Raw genomic sequence first — 13,267 nt, 5'->3', positions numbered from 1 at the left:
GCACAGAAAGAGAAATATCACATGTTCTCACTTATTTGTGGGAGCTAAAAATAAATAAATAAATACACAGAAAAACTGGGGTGGGGGAAGAAGACATAACAATTACAATTCCTTGAAGTTGATACGACAAGCAAACAGAAAGGACATTGTTGGGAGGGAGGGGGGATAGGGAGGAGGGAAGGAGGATTCGGTAATGGGCCACAATAATCAACCACATTGTATATTGACAAAATAAAAAAAAAAAAAGAAAAGAAACTGGAAGCTTTTCCTCTAAGCTCTGGAACAAGACAAAGATGCCCACTCTCACCACTTCTTTTCTACGTAGTATTGGAAGTACTATCAAAAGCAATCTGACAAAAAAAAGAAATAAATAGTATTCAAATTAGAAAGGGAGAAGTAAAAATTATCTCTATTTTCTGATGACATGATCCTATATGTAGAAAACCTCAAAGACTTCACCAAAAAACTGTTAGAATTAAAATGATTCAGTAAAGTTGCAGGATGCAAAATCAACATACAAAAATCTGTGGCATTTCTACACACAAATAACAACCTAGCTAAAAAAGAAATCAAGATATCAATACCGTTTACAATAGCAAGAAAATACTGGGGAATAAATTAAAACAAGGAGATGAAAGACCTGTTAATAGAGTTTGGATGTGGTGTACCCCAAAAACTCATGTGGAAATCTGATCTCCAGTGTGGCAGTGTTGGGAGCTGTTTGAGTCATGGGGGCGGATCCCTCATGAATTGATTAATGCTCTCCCTGGGGAGTGGGGGTAGTGAGTGAGTTCTCACTTTTTTAGTTCCCATGAGAGCTTGTTGTTCAAAAGACCCTGCATGTCCCCCTACCCCATCTCTCTCTCCCTCTCCTCTCTCTCTCTCTCTCTTGCCATTTGATCTGCTTGTAACTGTTCGCTGGCTGCCACTTTCTGCCATGAGTACAAGCAGCCTGAGGCCTGCACCAGATGCAGTTGTCCCAGAATCATAAGCCAAATAAACCTCTGTTCTTTATACATCCTTGCCCAGTTTCAGTTATTCAACACAAATATGGACTAGTACACCTGTACACTGAAAATTATTAAACACTGGAGAAAGAAACTGAAGAGGACACAAATAAATGGAAAGATATTGCATGCTCATGGATTGGAAGAAACAATACTGTTAAAATGACCATACTACCCAAGGTAATCCCTATCAAAATCCCAATGGCATTCTTCACAAAAATAGAAAAAACAATCCTAAAATTAGCATGGAACCACAAAAGATCCCAAATAGCCAAAATAACTCTGAGAAAGAAAAACAAAGTTGGAGGCATCACATGTCCTGGTTTTAAATTATATTATAAAGCCATAGTAATCAAAACAGTATGGTACTGGCATAAGAATAGACACACAGACCAGTGGAACAAAATAAAGAGCCCAGAAATAAATCTAAACATACATGGTCAAATATTTTCAACAAGGGCACCAAAAAGACACAATGGAGAAAGGATAGTCTCTGCAATAGATGGTGCTAGGGAAACTGGATTTCCACATGCAAAAGAATGAAATTGGACCCTTACCTTACATCACACACAAAAATCAACTCACAATGGATAAAAGACCTAAACATAAGACCCATTATCATAAAACTCCTAGAAGAAAACATAGGGGTAAACCTCCTTGACAGTGGCCTTGGCATTGATCTTTTTTGGCTATCACATGAAAAGCACAGGCTACAAAAGCAAAAATAAATAAATGGGACTACAGCAAACTGTAAAGTTTCTATACAGTAAAGGAAACAATCAACAAAGTTAAAAGGTAACTACAGATTGAGAAAAATATTTGGAAACCATGTACCTGATAAAGGATTAATATCCAAAAATTATAAAGAACTCATGCAACTCAACAGCAAGAAAACACAGAACCCAATTTTAAAAATGGGCAAAGAACCTGAAAGATATTTCTCCAAAGAAGACATGAAAATGGCCAACAGGATATGAAAAAGCGTTCAAAATCACGAATCATCAGGAGGGAAACACGAATCAACAACACTATGAGATAGCACCTGACACCATTATTAGCTATTATCAAAAAGAAAAGAGATAACAACTGTTGGTGAGTGTATTAGTCTGTTTTGTGCTGCTATAACAGAATACCTAAAACTGGGTAATTTATAAAGAACAGAGGTTTATTTGGCTTACAATGCTGGGACAGCTCCATCTGGCCTCAGGCTGCTTCTACTCATGGCAGAAAACAACAGGCAGCCAGCAAGTACAAGCAGATCACATGGCGAGAGGAAGTAAGAGAGAGAGGGGAGGTACCAGGATCATATAAACAACCAGCTCTCACAGAACTAATAGAGTGAGAACTCACTCATTAATCTCCCCACCCCCCGGGGAGAGCATTACTCCATTCATGAGGGATCTGCCCCATACTCAAACAGCTCCTAACACTGCCACATTGGGGATCAGATTTCCACATGAGTTTTTTGGGGGGACAATACATCCAAACTTGATCAGTGAGAATGTGGAAAAAAAGGAACCCTAGAGTACACTGTTCGTGGGAATGTAAATTGGTACAGCCACTACAGAAAACAGTATGAAGGTTTCTAAAGAAATTAAAAATAGAATTACCATGTGACCCAGCAATCCCTCTTCTGAGTATATACCCAAAGGAAATGAATGAATTCACCACCTCATAAAGATATCTGCACTCTCATGTTTATTGCAGCATTATTCACAATAATCAACATATATAAACAACCTACATGCCTGTTGATGGACAAATGGATAAAAAAAACTGTGGTATGTATGTATGCATGTGTGTTTGTGTAAATACACAAACACACACACAATGGAATATTATTCAGCCTTAAAGAAGGAGATATCCCAGGGCCGGCCCGGTGGCGCACTGCTACAGTGCGCTGCTTGGGAAGCGCAGTGGCGCTCCCGCCGAGGGTTCGGATCCCACATACAGACCGGTTCCCGCTCACTGGCTGAGCGAGGTGTGGGAGCAACACCGAGGGTTGCGATCCCGTTGCCGGTCCCGGTCCGGTACGGGCGCGACACTGAGGGTTGCGATCCGTTGCCGGACAAGAAAAAAAAAGACAAAAAGGAAAAAAAAAAAAGAAGGAGATATCCTGACATTTGCCACAATATGGATGGACCTGGGACACGTTATATTAAGTGAAATAAGCCAGACATAGAAAGGAAAATATTTCATAATCTCATATGTGGAATCTTTTATAAAAAGTCAATATACAGAGGTATACAGTGGTTACCAGGAGTGGGAGGTGGGAGAGAAAATGGAGAATTGTAGGTCAGAGTATACAAAGTAGCACATATGTAGGATGAACAAATCTGAAGATCTAATGTACAAAATGAGGACTATAATTAATAATAGTGTATTGTATTCAAGATTTTTGCTGAATGAGTAGATTATAGCTGCTCTTGCCACAGAGGGGAAATATGAATAACTACATGAGATGATAGATATGTTCATTTGTTTCACTATAGTAACTATTTTACAATATATGTTTTATATAATATATTTTATAACATGTTGTATTCCTTAAATATAGGAAGAGTAAGATCTAGTGCTCTGCAGCACTGTAGGGAGGCTACAGTTAACAAGAATCCATTACATAATTTCAAATAGCCAGTAGAGAGGATTTTGAGCATTACCAACACAAGAAAATGATTGAGGTATTGGATATGCTAACTACCCTGGTATGACCATCGCACATCATATAAATGCACCCAAATATCACATTGTACTCCATAAACATACACAGTTATCATGGATCAATGAAATAAAAATAAACTTTAAAAAAATTCAGAGACAGAAGTAGATTAGAGGTTGCCAGAAACTGGGAGGAAGAAATAATGGGAAGTTAATGCTTAATGGGTACAGAGTTTATGTTTAGGATGACGAAAAGTTTTGGAAATAGAGGTGATGGCTACACAACATTATGAATGTAATTAATTCCACGGAATTGTATGTTCAAAATGGTTAAAATGGCAAATCTGATATATATTTTACCACAATAAAAAAGAAAAAGGAAAATGACTGGAGTCTGCAAGATAAAGGCAACAGAAACGGCATGTGCACTGTACTCTTGTCAATTAAGTCATCTCCCACAGGAGTATAGGTTAACAAAGCTGGTATTCTACACATATAATGGAATTGAAAAATTAATTAAATGGACGGCACTTGGAAGGAACCAGACTTCTCACTATTGGAATGGAAAGTTACAGATAAGCAAGGGGAAAAAGCTAAATTATCCATGTGAATGGAGTAAAGTCAGGGACATCCATATAAACTCAGGTTTAGTTTATTACACATACGGATGGTTACACATAGATATATTTATAAATATGTGTATAATGGGTTAGTATACGCACATGTTTTTCCTTTCTTAGAGGGCCTACAATCAACAATCCCCTAGCAGCACAATCACACCTGGCATCCAGATATTGGTTTCTAATACCATTCTCCAATAAAAGGAATCTGGGCTCCTTGGAGAAAATACTCAGGTAGGAAATATAGTAGATGAGTCTGGAGTATCTTATAGTGCCAGATAGCAAGGAAGTGCTCAACAGCAACTAAACAGAACCCACAATCATGGAGGTATGTAAAAGGAGCACAGGAGCCAACTGAAAGAGCTCCCAATGGAAAAGCGTGAAAATTTTGAGCAAATAAAGTAATATTGGATTATAACTCAAAGTATTAATAAATACCCACAAGTCTATACTGATAAAAATAAATGATTGAATAAACAAATGGGGGAGAATAGATAAATAAATCTCCCATGCTTAATAATTCAAAATAATTTATGTAAAATATTCTGTCCTCATAGAGGTGAAGCATAACTCCCCACTCCTTAAGTGAGGACTACACACAGTAAAACTTCCTCCATAGAGTACAGTATAGAAAAGGGCAGGTGGGGGGATAGAGTACAGTGAAAAAACAGTGATGTCATGTTAATAGTATGTAATGTAATGAAAATGGCATCTTAATTCTGTGGTTTTCTTCCCCAAAACAAATAATCTCAGTCTAATCATGAGAAAAGCATTATATAAATCCCAACTGCTGGACATTGCACAAAATACCTGACCTGTACTCCTCAAGCCTGTCAAGATCATCAAAAACAAGGAAAGTCTGAGAAAGTGTTATTGCAAAGAGTAGACTAAGGAGACATGAGGACTAAATGTAACATGGTATCCTAGATGGGAGCCTCAGACAGAAATAGGACATTAGATAAAAATTAATGATATCTGAATAATACTTTAGTACTTTAGTTCATAATAATGTATCAACATCGGTTCACTAATTGTAAAAAACCTACCACATACTAATGTAAGATGTTTATACTGGGGGATACAGGGTGTGACTATATGGTAAATCTCTGTACTATCTTCATAATTTTTCTGTAAATGTAAAACTGTGCTAAAATAAAAAGTTAACTTAAAAATACAACAGAGGAACAGTTAATCTATCAGAATGATAGAACAAATCTATGGTTATTGTGGGGGAGGGGGAGGGATTAGATAAGGAGTATAAAGAATAAGTATGATTTGTAACAATGAATATGCTAATAAAAAATTAATTCAAAAACTTTTAAAAAAGAGAAGAAATACTATTGATATTTTTTTAAAAACTTCCAGATTAAAAATAATGAGAGAAAACAGGAACAAAATTAGAAATAGAAAGTGGATGTACAAACAATAAGAATTATTATTTAAAAATACTATAGGATATTTTATTTTCACCAATCTTGGTGAAATGTATACTTTAAAATCTCAGTGACATGGATGCATTGCCAAAATTGACTCCAGAATAACTAGTACACTGAAATAGAATAGTAAATATGAAAGAAGCTGAGAAAAGAATCATAGGATTGCGTCCAAGAAATTATTTGAACCAGATGGTTTTTCCAGTGAAATCTTTCAAGTTTTTAGGGAACAGATAATCCCCATGTTATATAAACTGTTTCAAAGCATAAAAATAAATGAGCAACCATACCCATTCATTTTATGAAGTTTATATAGCCTGACAAAGCAGACACACAACCCCCACCCCCAACTCCACCCTCAACACCATGACACCCATTCACGCACATGCGTACACTCACAAACACACGCACTCACACACACACACACACACACACACACACACACAACTAATCTCACTTTGCATATAGATACAAAAATTCTGAATAAATTCAGCCATTCAAATCTGGTACTAAATTAAAAGAATATTATTCCATAACCAAGAAAGGTTGACCTAGGAATGAAAGACTAATTTAGTATTTTAATCTATTAATTTTAAAACATTAAATACATTTGTCAAGATAGAAAAATTTATGATAATTTAAATAGACATTAAAATGCATTCAATAAATTTCTTTTTTTATTCCTTTTTGTCTTTTTTCGTGTCCGGCAACGGACCGCAACCCTCAGTGTCGCGCCCGTACTGGACCGGGACCAGCAACGGGATCGCAACCCTCGGTGCTGCGCCCACCCCTCAATCAGCCAGTGAGCGGGAACCGGTCTGTATGTGGGATCCGAACCCTCGGCGGGGGCGCCGCCGCACTCCCAAGCGGCGCACTGTAGCACTGCGCCACCGGGCCGGCCCAAAATGCATTCAATAAATTTCAACACTTAGCTCTTATAGTTCTCAGAACAGGAATAATTATTGAAAAGAGCACAAAAATTAACATTATTTCCTGGTGATATGCTCATAAGCTAACAAGACCCAAGGCAAACAACTAAAGATAATTAGAATTAATAATATAAGTTAATTAAATTCCCAAATAGAAAACAAATTAAAAATGTACAAAAAATCACTTGCTTTTCTCTATATCAGTAATATCCCATCAAAAAAATAGGATGGGATAATCAGGGTGATAACAGTAAAAAGATATGTAAGGGCTATTGATAGCTAATAAATGTATGAGGATACTTCAAAAGTTCATGGAGAATATAATTAAAAGAATACAAATCTTTCCATGAACTTTTTGAAGCACCCCTCATATGAAACCTGCAAAAATTCCCTTACATACGAAAGAAAATATGTAAGACACATACCATGTTCCTATTGATGTTGTCTAGTAATCATGGGAATACTAATAATAGTTCAATGTATTGAGAGCACTTACTATGTGCTTTAGGAGAAGCCAGCTGCCATGTTGTGAAGACACACATCCTATGGCGAGGTTGATGTAGCAAGAAACTAAGATCTCCAGCCAACAGCCCGCAAGGAACTGAGGTCTGCCAACAACCATGTGAGTGAGCTTGGAAGCAGATCCTCTAGCTCCAGAAGAACCTTCAAATGACTATGGCCCTGGCCAGCAGTTTGACATGAGGGATCCTGAGTCAGACCACCCAGCTAAGCTACTCCCAGATTCCTGACCCTCAGAAACTGCGAGACCATAAATGTTTGTTGTTTTAAGCTGCATGCTTTGGAAGTAATCTGCTACACAGCAATAGGTAACTAATACAATGATAACATAGGAAAATAATGATACCAGGGAGACAAGATGGCAAGACTGAAGGCTATTTGAAAAGCCTACAAAGGCTGAGATCAAACCATTGATAATGGGGGGGAGGAAGAGGTCAGATACAGAAAAGGGAGAATAAATACTCATTTGAGGATCTGTTACTCAGGGAGGAAATATAAAAGAATGATAAGGGAGAAACTAGAGCAGGCTCTAAAGCAGGCTCTTGTGTCTCTAGTTTATAGAAGTCTGGGTGGATGATAAAACCATTAACCAAAACTGAGAGAACATACAAAAGGAATAGGTCTCAACAACAGGGAGGAAGAAGGAAGGGGAAAAAAGGAGAACATCAGGGGCCGAGCCCATGGCGCACTCAGGAGAGTGTGACCCTGGGAGCGCAGCAGCGCTCCCACCGCGGGTTCGGATCCTATATAGGGATGGCCAGTGCGCTCACAGCACTCAGGAAATAATGAACCCAGTAAAAGTTTTACTATGCATGAGTGTCATCTGTGTCAGATGCTACAGGGATGTCAAGCAGGATAAAAATTGAAAGTATGCCATTAATACTGAAGAGCTGAGAAGTAAATGGAAGTTGACCGGGTAGGTGTGTACTATTCTTTCAAGAATTCTGACCTTTAAGGAGAGGGGGGAAACTGAATGTTACGTATTTGGGAGTAAGGTGAAGAACTGAGTGAAAAGGTCTATTTGTGTCTTTGGTTGGTTATTTGTTGGTTTGATGGCTCTTTGATTCTGTTTTAGGACTAGAAGATTAAAACATGGTAAATTGAAGGGAAGGAGGCAGAGAGAAGGAAGAAGCCAGAGATATTGAAGCCCTAGATGAAAAACAACGATCAGGAGGCAGGCGTGCAGTGAAAGGGATGGGACGTTACTGCCTTTGGCCTTGGAGAATAAGAAAACCTTCCGTCCATCTAAGGTTTGAGGGAAGGGGCAAGGAATGGATGAGCACAGTCAGAGTGAAGTTTAGAAACAGAAGGAAAGAATGTGATTCCCACCCAGGAGATCCATTTTCTCTAGAAAGTAACACCAACTGCCAGAGTGAAAGGGCCTGCGGAGGAAGGTGGGAAAATAAGCACAAAGTAACAGTTTGGAATAGCCACTCCGGAGAATGCAAAAGAGATTGCTAAGCAAGGCTGAGAACCAACAGCGGTGAAAAACCAAAAATCCTTAGCTGTGCCACTCAGCACAGTTACGTGATCTCCTCCCTCAGTCCTCTGCAAATCATAGTAGAAAGAGACTACCAGATTTTCTTCAATATTTAATCTTAACATCCAAGAGCAGAAGTATATACCTGAATTTCACAGAAAAAGCACCTGGAAAGAGGAATTCACAAACTTGGAAAAGCCTGATTGATTAAGATGTCAATGTTTCCTGCTAACATGTATTTATAAATTTGGAGTTGAAAACACGAGAGAAAGGTGACAAAAACACTAACAACAAACTACCCTGTCACTAAACATATGTGTCGCAAAGGATTTTGAGTTCTACCTCTTACTCATTAGATAAATGCTCGAAACTAAGAGAAAACTCTGGTGGTGTAAAGAGTTTTGATTTTCACATTTCTCTAGAAAAACCTAAAAGTGATTCCTCAATAATGGGATGGGACAGACTTTTGAAATATTTCAGAGATCTCTAGCAAGTGCAATATTGTTTACTTCAAAATCTAAGTAAACTTGAGGTTATTATGTCCTAATTATAAAATTAAAATGTGGTATAAATCAATCTAATGTAGTTTTCATCTTTCTCTTGGAGTCAGGCTCATTTGTATTTAGTACTTATAAATAAAACTAAATATAAAACTCAACGACAGCTTTCTTTTTTATTTATTTTCTGTTGGTTACTTGTGACATTCGAACGGGACTGGGATGAATTTTGTGTTTTGGGAACTGGAAAACAGGTTGGAGGTTGGATATTGCCAGTCGGCCACCAGCCCAAAGCACTTAGTTAACTCTTAAATAAGAGGTTAAGAAAAACCAAATGGACCAAGCAAGAACCGGCATCCAGGAACAGAGCACTTTTTTCCTCCCTCAGAATGAATGGAGACCAGAAACCAGATGTTTATGCCCAAGAAAAGCAAGATTTTCTCCAGACTTCTCCCAGATTGTCAAGGTGCTGACTGAAGATGAGATGGGGCACCTGAAGACAGGAGATACCATTGCCTGGCTCAGGGAGGTCCTGGAGTACATTGCCATTAGAGGCAAGTACCAGCGGGGTTTGACCATGCTGGTAGCATTCCAGGAGCTGATGGAGCTAAGGAAACAGGATTCTGACAGTCTGCAGTGGGTTCTGACAAGTGGGCTGGTGTGTGCAAACGCTGCAGGCTTTCTTGCTGGCATCAGACAACATCATAATTCATCCCTCACCTGCCGGGGGAAGATCTGTAGGTATCAAAAGCCAGGCATAGGTTCGGATGCCATCGATGATGCTATTCTTCTGGAAGCATGTGTCTACTGCCTACTGAAATTCTACTGCTACGAGCAGCCCTATTACCTAAACCTGACCAAGCTCTTCCCGCAGAGTTCCTATCAGACTGGGATCAGGCAGACCCTGGACTTCATCACAGCCCCCTGGGGCAATGTGAATCTTGGCAGTTTCGCTGAAAAGTGGTACAAATCTATTGTCAAGTACAAGATAGCTTTCTACTCCTCCTACCTTCCTGTAGCTGCTGCCATGTATACAGCAGGCACTGACAGGGAGAAGGGACATGCTAATGACAAGAAGATCCTGCTGAAATGGGAGACTTCTTTCAGATTCAGGATGATTACCTTGACCTCTTTGGGACCCCAGTGTGACCATCAAGAATGACACTGACATCCACGACAACAAATGCAGCTGGCTGGTGGTTTAATGTCTGCAATGGGCCACTCTGGAATAGCACTAGATCCTGCAGGAGAATTACAAGCAGAAGGAGGCCAAGAAGGTGGCCCAGGTGAAGGTGCCACCAGAGGAGCTGGATTTGCCGGCTGTGTTCTTGCAGTATGAGGACCACCTTAGGGGTCTCATTGAACAGTTAGCTGCACCCCTGCCCCCAGCCATCTTCCTGGGGCTAGTGCCCAAGATCTATAAGCAGAAAAAGTGACCTAGAGACTGCAAGGGCAAGGAGGGGAGGCGCTCAAGAAATGATTGTGTAATCTTTAAAAAAAAAAAAAAAGAAAGAAAAAGAAAAACCAAATAGGGTAAACAAAGAAAAACAGTCCTCCTAAGAATTTCTCCCTTTTTTTAAACGGAAAAAATTAAAATAAAGGTAGAAAGGCTTTGGTATGTTAGTAGGTGTGTGTTTAAAGTTCAAGTCGAAATAAGTGTGGCTCTAAGGGCTTGAAGAGTCTTTAAGTATTTATTACAACTAGATGCTGCCGCCTACTGGACATTTTACAAGTGTACACAAAATACTTTTTAAATTATTTTATAGCTTTAATTAAGATGGGTAGCTGAGGTTCAATGAGTAACAGGAACGAAATTCATCTCAGAGTGGAACAGATATAAGCAGTTTCTCACCATTTACACTGTGTGGCTGTGTTGGACTAGTAGGAATATGAAACTTGCAAAAATCAATGCAATGTGGTCAAACTGGACTCTTGCATTTCTACTCACTTTTTTCCTACTTGCAGTAAAAATACTCTGCTTATTATACTGATTTTAAGTTGATGATTTTAAAAGTTTATTCTTTTAGAATAAGGTAATAATTACATAGTATAAAATGTAAAAAAAAAAAACAATGTTATCAAGTTAATAATGTAGCCTAAAGTAAATACTGACTCCATTTTTGTTCTTTAAGATTTTTAAAAATCAGATATGTGTGGCCTATGATATAAAGAGCCAACAGGAAATTTCATTAAGGAATTAGCCTTTCTATAAAAGAACAGTCATCAAAAAAGACTCTAATTAAATCTGAATAAGCCAGGAATACAATAATGTTATCTCTTCATTTTGGTGAACTGGTTGTGTGAACTAATCAAGACAGCCAGTAGCAAGAGTGAAGGGCAACAGATAGCTGGTTCAGCTAACAGCATCTGTTATTACCATTTCCTTTTACATGGACCCTACTTTTGCATCTTGTCTACTTTGCACACATTGCCAATACGTAACAACTGGACTAAGAATTCAAAATTTAAAAGCTGAAACTTTAATAACATGATAATGTTTAAGCAATGATTCTCCCTGAACATAGCTTTCAAGCCCCTCATAGCTCCAGCTTTCAGCTCATTAAGTCAACTAAATTTCCATGTTAGAACATTAGTACTAATCAAATATTACTCTAAGTGTCTATGGGGCCTACAGTAGTCATGTGACTCCAGAAATACAACTGTGGGCTCTATAGGTTGAAGCCCAATATAGATGCCAGGAGTTTTAAAAATTAAGCGTATTTGATAATTTTGATTTGATTTTGAAAAAAGGGCAACTGAAAACAAATGCCTTGCCCTCCAGGGCCAACAGTTCACTCAGTGGTGAACTCTGACTGAAAACATTAATGTTAAAAGGCTGCCAAAGATTCCCTTACAGGGTGGCCTGTCTTTCATTTATTGCTCCAGAGTCAATCACAAGCAGGTGTGGCCTTTTAGAAATGCTCCATCATTAGAGAAATCAACATTTAGCTCCTGGTTTCCAAACTACAAATGCTGAGATACTATAATGCCCAAAATCACATTCCTGAAACTCAGTGTTTTTTATTTGTAATAAAGGGTGTAGATTCATTTCTATCGAGGTGTAGAATTACTGATAGACATGAAAGGAACTGTAAGCTGTACTTTTCTAGACAGACTATCTTCATACACTAGTCTTTAGAAATTTAAGCTAGTTTAAAAAGCAGTTTATAAGCTGTAGATTTGGAGGTGCTTTGCAATCTTTTTTTTTAATAAAGTAGTCAATGATAAACTCAGACAGAAAATAGGTTTTAGAAAAATATGCTATTCCAAAAAAGCTTTTTGAAAAAGAAGACAACATACTGCCCTAATAGAATGTATTATAAAACTATAATAATCCAAATGATGTGGTATTAACATCAACAGACAGAAATACTAATGGAATAGAATAGAAAATTTGGAAATAGACCCTATTAATACATGATAATGTTAGCATTGCAAATAAGTGAGGAAATGATGGATTATACAAAAGAGGAACTTGGATAACAGGCTAGAAAACTGGGGGGGGAAAGTAAATCAACACTCTACCTCAGACAGGACATAAAAATAAATTCAAATTCAAAATAGATTAACATTTTAAAGGCGTTGGTGGTATAGTGGTGAGCATAGCTGCCTTCCAAAATAGATTAACATTTTAAATTTTTTCATAAAATAATAACCATACTAAAGGAAAATACAGGTATATTTTTATATAATCTTGAGATGGAAAAGGCCTTTTTAAGCAGAGAACCAATGAATGGTAACATGAAATAATGACAAATTTAAATAAAAAATGTAAACTTTTGTAGAGCAAGAAGTACTGCAAAAATTAAAAAAAACAGTAACTTATAAAAAATGTTTTTGGTGTTCATGACAGTCAAAGAATTAATATCCCTAATATTAAAGGAGTCTCTCAAATTTAGAATTAATATAAAAAGAACACATCACCTTATAAATGAGCCTAAGACATGAATAGGTTATTCACAACATAGTTAAACAAAAGTATAAACATTTGACCTCCCTGATAATCAAAAATACAAACTGTTGTTATTCCACTTTAAATAAACAAAGCTTGGAGCAAGATAGCGACGGGTCTGGAGCGAGCGTGCCAGAGGACAGAGCGAGCCTGAGAAGTGTGCGCTGTGCTG

At 37.8% G+C, this 13,267-nt stretch overlaps 1 protein-coding gene and 1 pseudogene across 1 annotated transcript in view; one reads left to right on the top strand and one right to left on the bottom strand.

Annotated features, from left to right (window-relative positions):
• The window catches only part of FSIP1 (fibrous sheath interacting protein 1), a 215,819-nt gene that overhangs the window by 162,526 nt on the left and 40,026 nt on the right, over nucleotides 1-13,267 (bottom strand). The gene's annotated exons all lie outside the window — the stretch shown is intronic.
• On the top strand, nucleotides 9,500-10,579 carry LOC103585201 (annotated as a pseudogene).

Source organism: Galeopterus variegatus, unplaced genomic scaffold (assembly GCF_000696425.1).
Source record: "Galeopterus variegatus unplaced genomic scaffold, G_variegatus-3.0.2 Scaffold220, whole genome shotgun sequence".
NCBI classification, from domain to species: Eukaryota; Metazoa; Chordata; class Mammalia; order Dermoptera; family Cynocephalidae; genus Galeopterus; species Galeopterus variegatus.
The sequence above is the reverse complement of the archived record's forward strand: the minus strand, read 5'-3'. Positions and strand labels throughout refer to the sequence as shown.